The following is a 6,939-nucleotide window of genomic DNA, read 5'->3' as shown; positions in this document are numbered from 1 at the left end:
GGTGTATGGCGGCAGAGCAGGTCAGGCGATCCAGGCGGCGGCGGGGCTCGGCCGCGGGTGCCTGCGGCAGGCGACGGCGGGCGGATCGGGCCGGGAGGGCCGGCTACTGGCTCACGGGCCCGCGCGCGGTGGAGGGAGGTGACTAGCCACGTGGCAGCGGCGGATTCGGTGGGGCGGCGGCGCGGACACGTCTGGCTCGGGATGGACATGTCCGGTGGCAGGCAGTGGAAGAAGACTAGGGTTTCATCCACGAAATTTTCGGAGGGAGACACATATATATAGGTAGAGGGAGCTACGAGAGTCCAAATTAGGTGCGGTTTTTGGCCACGCGATCGTGATCGAACGACCGAGAGGATGGAGGGGGTTTGGATGGGTTATTGGGCCACTTTGGAGGGGTGTTGGGCTGCAACACACACAAGGCCTTTACGGTTCCCCGGTTAACCGTTGGAGTATCAAACGAACTTCAAATGGTATGAAACTTGACAGGCGGTCTACCGGTGGTGAACCAAGGCCGCTTGGCAAATCTTGGTCCATTCCGAGAATGTTTAACACCCGCACACGAAAAGAGGTAAAAGGGGGCGCCGGAGGACATAGGAGTGTCGGATTGCAAAACGGACAACGGGGAAAAAGCTCGGATGCATGAGACGAACATGTATGCAAATGCGATGCACATGATGACATGATATGAAATGCATGACACGCAAACAAATGACAAGGCAACAACAGCGAATAACTGGAAGACACCTGGCGCAACGGTCTCGGGGCGTTACAGAGAGTGAGAGGCCAGCCGAGGGAATGAAGATAACATGAGTTTAGCACTAGCGAGGGAATAGGGCCACCGCTACTACTAAGCCCATTAGTTGTAGCGCGCATTTAAGGAACACGCTGCTGCAAAGTGGGGCCGCAGAGCTGGGCCCGGGCCGGCCATAGTAGCAGCACCATTTCGGTAATGCGCTACTACTAACTGGTTTAGCAGTAACGCGGGCCGGTGACACACGCTGCTACTGTGCACAGCCCCGGGGCCTGTGTGGAGTCCACTTAGTAGTAGCGGTTGTCTGGTGGGCCGGTGCTACTACTAATGGTTAGCTGCAGTGCTGGTGGCGTGCCCACGCTACTGCTAACTAGTGGTAGCGCCTATCTCAAGCCCCGCGCTACTGCTAAGGTTCTATCTATAAGATTTTTCCTAGTAGTGTTGGATTATATCCAGATGGCTAAGAATCTGGTAGATCCCTTAACGAAAGGGCTATTATGTATTTGTTGAAAATATACCCTAGAACCAATAATATTGTATTATCATACTTCTATATTCATAATTAAGAAATTATATTATATGGTATAACTGCTATGATCCTAGAATATGTTGAAAGATGCTCTCAAACCGGATCTCAGTAGTGAGATGCATGACAGACAAATCTTAGGTCAACCTAAACAAAAACTGTAAATAGTATATAACGACTGTGAGTTTCCAAGATTGAAGTCTCTTCCATAATTTCAATTGTAAAAACTCCCTTTATTTGTGAATCAGAGAAAGCATATGAAGGAAAGTGAGGTATATGTGCTCAAAAAGACACGCCATCAAACGTTTAATTTCCATGTTATTGTTGAACATCTTTTGTAATAGTTCAAATGCTAATGTAATTTCAATTTTCCTTTGAAATCTTATTGTGGTGCATTGACAGAAACCAAAATGTTAGCTATGTTCTGCATCTCGTAGATTCATGTTTTACATACATCATGATCAACACTTGAAGACAACCGATCTCAACCATATTCTCTCGCAAATAAATATGTTGCAGTTCACCTTGATGATACAACTTTAAAATCAAAGGACATTCTACAAAAAACAAACAAATATTATTAGGGATTGGACGATAATATGGAAGACATTTTTGCTTTTGCTAGTGACAACCCACCATGAAGAGTTGCTTAGACATTGAGGTCATTTTCGATACCGATGGCACGTGCAATGATGACTCTACCTGATGTAAATTAATTCATATCTTAGTTACTCCCTCCGTCTAGGTGTATAAGACTAGCCACAGTGGAGAGTAACATACACATATCCCTAGACTATGTTACTGCCTTCATAGTGGGTAGTAACATAAGTGTGGTAACATGCAAAGCTTCATTTTATATACTCATATTGCATTGGGACATGTGATGTTATAGTAACTAGCTAAGTTACTCAAACTACCTCTCTCCTCATTAACTCATTGCCACATAAGCAAATTTTCTGAGTTGGACTCGATGTTACTGTTGAAGTTACTCACATTAGACTAGCTAAGTTACTCAAATGTGTTGAGTGGGAGTAACTTCAGCAGTAACATCGAGTCCAACTCAGCAAATTTGCTTATGTGGCAATGATTTAATGAGGAGAGAGGTAGTTTGAGTAACTTAGCTAGTTAATGTAACATCACATATCCCAATGCAATATGAGTCTATAACCTAATAAATGAAGCTTTGCATGTTACCACACTTATCTTACTACCCACTATGAAGGTAGTAACATAGTCTAAGGATATGTGTATGTTATTAGTATATGTTACTCTCCACTATGGCTAGTCTTAGCCTCTTAGGAAGAGCAGCGCGACCTAGGTGAATTGTGATTGGATGAGGACGAGCACGGCAAGCTAGGAAACTTCCAATCGCGCTGGTAGAAAACGAAAGTAAAATCTGCATTGAATATGTGAGTGCATGCAAAACAGTCATCAATTTCTTGCCTAATCAAACACCTGCAGTGGCTGTTCTCCTGTGGGCGCCACCTCTTTCTCCCTAGGTGTGTAGCAATACGAGGCTGGGAGGGAAACGAGAATGAGATTTAATACAATGCGCTTAGGACTTTTGGGAATATCTGGTTTTTGTAAGATGTCTTATACACCTAGACGAAGGGAGTACCATAAGCTGAGTGGCCAGAGCTATCTATCCGATGCATCTCTCTTTAAATATTATTATTTGCATGGTTTGGAAGCCTGGTTCTCTCTAGCCCTTTGCGCTATCGATGCAACAGGTCATCTAGTTACACAAACTTGCTCCAATGCGGCTACTGCCTCACCTCTGTTGGCGTAGGCTCCTTGTCTTCACCTTCTCGGTGGCTGCTGCTGATATGGTGGTCCAATGCGGGGTCCATGCCCTCGAGTTTACCGTGGCCGAGGTCAAACATAAAAATGTGCAGTCTGCAGAGTCTCTGATGCTTCTCAGTCAGAACAGTAGTGCAACAAGAGGCCACCACAGGCGGTAGGAGACATACCCGTCCATGCAACCCTTCTCCACGTTGGTCAGTGGGGAGCCTCTTCTCGTGGATCCGTCCTTCACGTGCCCCAACACCGTTCTCATGCAATGGTGGAACCTACCCAGGATGGGTGAATCCCCTAGAGATCTTGGGCCGCTGCTCCGAGCATTTGCCTCCAGCTAGCTAGTACCACGTCTTCTAGATACTGAGAGAAGAGAGGAGCGCGAGAAAAAAAAATCAAAAGTGGCGAGGGCAGAGGAGCAGTTAAGCCGAGAGAAATCACACTGTCGAGAGGAGAGAGGTGACGGGAACGAGACTTGTGGTGAGGTTGGTTGACACAAAAAGGTCGAGAGGGCAGAGAATATCTTGCTTAAGTAGTGTGGTCAAAACAGTGGCATCGCAGAAACCGTACAAACCGTGGCATGAAAAAATGCAGTTCAGAAATCAGATCCAAACTGGCAAGAAAACCAAATCCACATGTCAACGCCCCAGCGTAGCTCTTCGTAACACTGGGAATTCACCCTAGCCGGGTTCAGAATATATATATATATATATATATATATATATATATATATATATATATATATATATATATATATATATATATATATATATAGCTTCCTGTATATGCACTAATCTTTTGGTGTTTATAATTAACCCAGGCTTAGATATCTTAATTACCTTGCTGCATGTCATGGTGACTAAATAAAAATATGATATTAGATAAATAGTCTACTATCATAATAATTAACAATGGAGCCAAATGACAATTGAGCCTAACTCTGATGGTTAGGTTCTTTGTGGTGGAACTAGCCCATCAGAGTGTAAGTCCTAAACTTGGCACTGGTGCACGCATTTTCCTGCATATATTTCAGGATTTTTGGTGGTGTTTGTTCAGTGGGAGGACACGTTTTCGTTGACTACGAGGCGCGTGTGGTGAGTTCGTCAAGCTCAAGATATTATGCCGGTGTGGGTGTGTGGGTTCATAGGGGTGAGTATATGTGCGTGTATCTGACCTTCTTTGATTGTACTGTGTTAAAAAACAATGGAGCCAAATCAATTACAAAAAATAGCTTATTGTGAATAGAATATTTACATGCTTATATCTTGCCTTATATGTATAATCGGTGCTTGTTAAAAATTTATTGATCTTTAACTTGATTATTCATGTTGGTTTGCCCATCACTTCTATGGGCAATGCACCACAAGTCGTGTTTCCCTATATAGTATCTAAGGGTTCGTTAGATGGTGACATCACATGAAAAGTAAGGGGGCAGTTCTGCCCCACGCACGTGTTCCTATGTTTGGTTGGGAAAGAGAACGTGAATGCACCCATTTCATGAAAGGGAATGTACCCCTCAGATCTGGAACGCGATAGTTCCTCAAAATCGGCGGAACAACACAGAATCCCATCCCCTCACTCTCAACCATGTTCTAGCCCGTCTCTCGATTGTGCCACTCCCTCTCTCGTTTCTCCGGTAGTGCCGCACTATGGGGTATACAGTTAGAGGAGGATCAGTGGCGGTGTAGCACCTAGCAGTGACCCCTTCTTCTCCTAAAGTTATATCTTCCAATGGCAGCGTGTGATACGTCGTGGATCTATCTCTCCTTCACCAGGGATGACCGAGATGACACAGATCCACCTCACCTTGACTATCGGCTGGGTGGCGGAAGCCATCAACGGCTCGTCCGAGATGCAAAACTAATAATGTGCAAGTGCATCATCATTGGTAATTAGTTAGAGTTACTTGGGATGCAATAAAAGAAAATGTTGGTCGGTAGCAGTCCAAAAACTCCCAGAATCTGGTGGTTATTAAGCATTTTTTTAACAAAAATGCAGTCACTCGGCACACTTTATTGATCGGATAACTAGATTACATAGTTCAATAGGAACTTTAAATATATCTAATAAAACATGATGTAATTGGTAGGCATGTAGTGGCAAATAGGTTCACCACGCTTTCCGTCTAATAGCTCAAAGTACTGGGTGTCCCAATTAGATGTGTTCATGTGACACATGGCTATTGCCGTCACGCGCGGCAATGCCATCTTTCAAACCCTTGATTTGCACCCCCAAAGACTGCACCTCTTTCGGCCGATGGCAATAAAATACCTCATACGGAAAATCCATAGGATGGCATGGCACCACATTATTGTTGAGTTGGGTGATCTGTTCCACAACGTACATGGAGCTGGGGGTCTCATTCCCATGAATCCTTGTAATGGCTGCTCGTGCGCCGCTGACCCCTAATTCTCTGGTGGCGAACCTTGACATTGCTTCACGGGATGAGAAGCACATGTGAGGATCCTCCTTGTCAACCGGTTTGCCGCATGAACGAAGGGTGTCAGCTACCTGCTTTGCCTTGGTCGAGCCATGAGGTATCATGAAATATGAAAGGATGGTTGCCAAGTACTTTGACTCCAATGGAGTAGAGGCAAAATGAACAGACTTTGGTGCGCCGTCTCGTGCAAACATGGTTCCTTTAGGAAGAGTAGTGCCGATGTGCAGATTCTTCTTCAGGAATAACATGCCGGTTTGAACTTTTATATGCTTGTGTTTTGTTGGTGCTTCAGGAATGGAGGAAGCTGCATTGTTATTAATTAAACCAATAGTTCAGCTGAAATACTGACATAGTAATGTTAATTTTGGAGATTAAATGCATATCTTTTTACATGAGTATTAACAAACTAACACATCATATTTAAAATAATCTCAACTTGATATGGTAGCACAAGTACTTACGAGAGTGTGCATGATTTGGATCCCGATGTCCCGCATAAGCACTTGCATCAAAACCGGTTTTTTCTACAAGAAATAACAAACTATGAGTTACTTCAGAACGAACACATTCTTCCACTTGATAAGAAACGTAGCACAAGTACTTACCAGAAGGTGGATGATATGGATCCCAATGTACCGCATAAGCACTTGAACCAAATCCTTTCTCTTTTGAGGGGAATAATATGTGAGTTGATTCAGAATTAAAACATTCTCCACTTGCTAAGATATCACGGGTACTTACCAGAAGGTGCACCATCTGGACTCCAAGAGACCTTATAAGTGCTTGCCCCAAAACCTTTTTATTTTGCAAGAAATAACAAATCATGAGTTGATTCAGGACTAACTTGGTAAGGTAGCACAAATACTTACCGGAATGTGCATCTTCTGGGCTCCAAGTCACCTTGTAAGCACTTTCGCCGAAACCTTTTTCTTCTGCAGGAAATAACAAACTATGATTTTATTCTAGATTAACACATTCTCGACTTTGTGAGGTAGCACAAGTACTTACTGGAATGTGTATCTTCTGGGTTCCAATCCACCTTATAAGCACTTGCCCCAAAACCTTTTTCTTCTGCAGGAAATAACAAACCATGAGTTCATTCAGGACTAACACATACTCGACTTGTGAAGTAGCACAAGTACTTACTCGAAGGTGGGTTCCAGTCCACCTTATAAGCACTTGCCCCAAAACCTTCTTCTTCTGTAGGAAATAACAAACCATGAGTTCATTCAGGACTAACACATTCTCGACTTGGTAAGGTAGCACAAGTACTTACTCGAAGGTGGGTTCCAATCCACCTTATAAGCACTTGCCCCAAAACCTTTTTCTTCTGCAAGAAATAATGAACCATGAGTTCATTCAGGACTAACACATTCTCGACTTGGTAAGGTAACACAAGTACTTACTCGAAGGTGGGTTCCAATCCAC

At 43.9% G+C, this 6,939-nt stretch overlaps 1 long non-coding RNA gene and 1 pseudogene across 1 annotated transcript; both read right to left on the bottom strand.

The window, feature by feature from the left end:
- Positions 1-5,129: 5,129 nt before the first annotated feature.
- On the bottom strand, positions 5,130-6,453 carry LOC119288772 (annotated as a pseudogene).
- Positions 6,454-6,550: 97 nt separating this feature from the next.
- LOC119288522 lies at positions 6,551-6,841 on the bottom strand. The gene is made up of 3 exons (XR_005141204.1): positions 6,788-6,841; positions 6,658-6,711; positions 6,551-6,582 (listed from the first exon to the last, which is right to left on the bottom strand). It is a non-coding gene; the product is annotated as an uncharacterized LOC119288522 (long non-coding RNA).
- Positions 6,842-6,939: the final 98 nt, after the last annotated feature.

The sequence above is a fragment of the Triticum dicoccoides genome, chromosome 4A (assembly GCF_002162155.2).
Source record: "Triticum dicoccoides isolate Atlit2015 ecotype Zavitan chromosome 4A, WEW_v2.0, whole genome shotgun sequence".
NCBI lineage: Eukaryota > Viridiplantae > Streptophyta > Magnoliopsida > Poales > Poaceae > Triticum > Triticum dicoccoides.
Note: the sequence above shows the minus strand (reverse complement) of the source record. Positions and strands in the feature narration are given on the sequence as shown.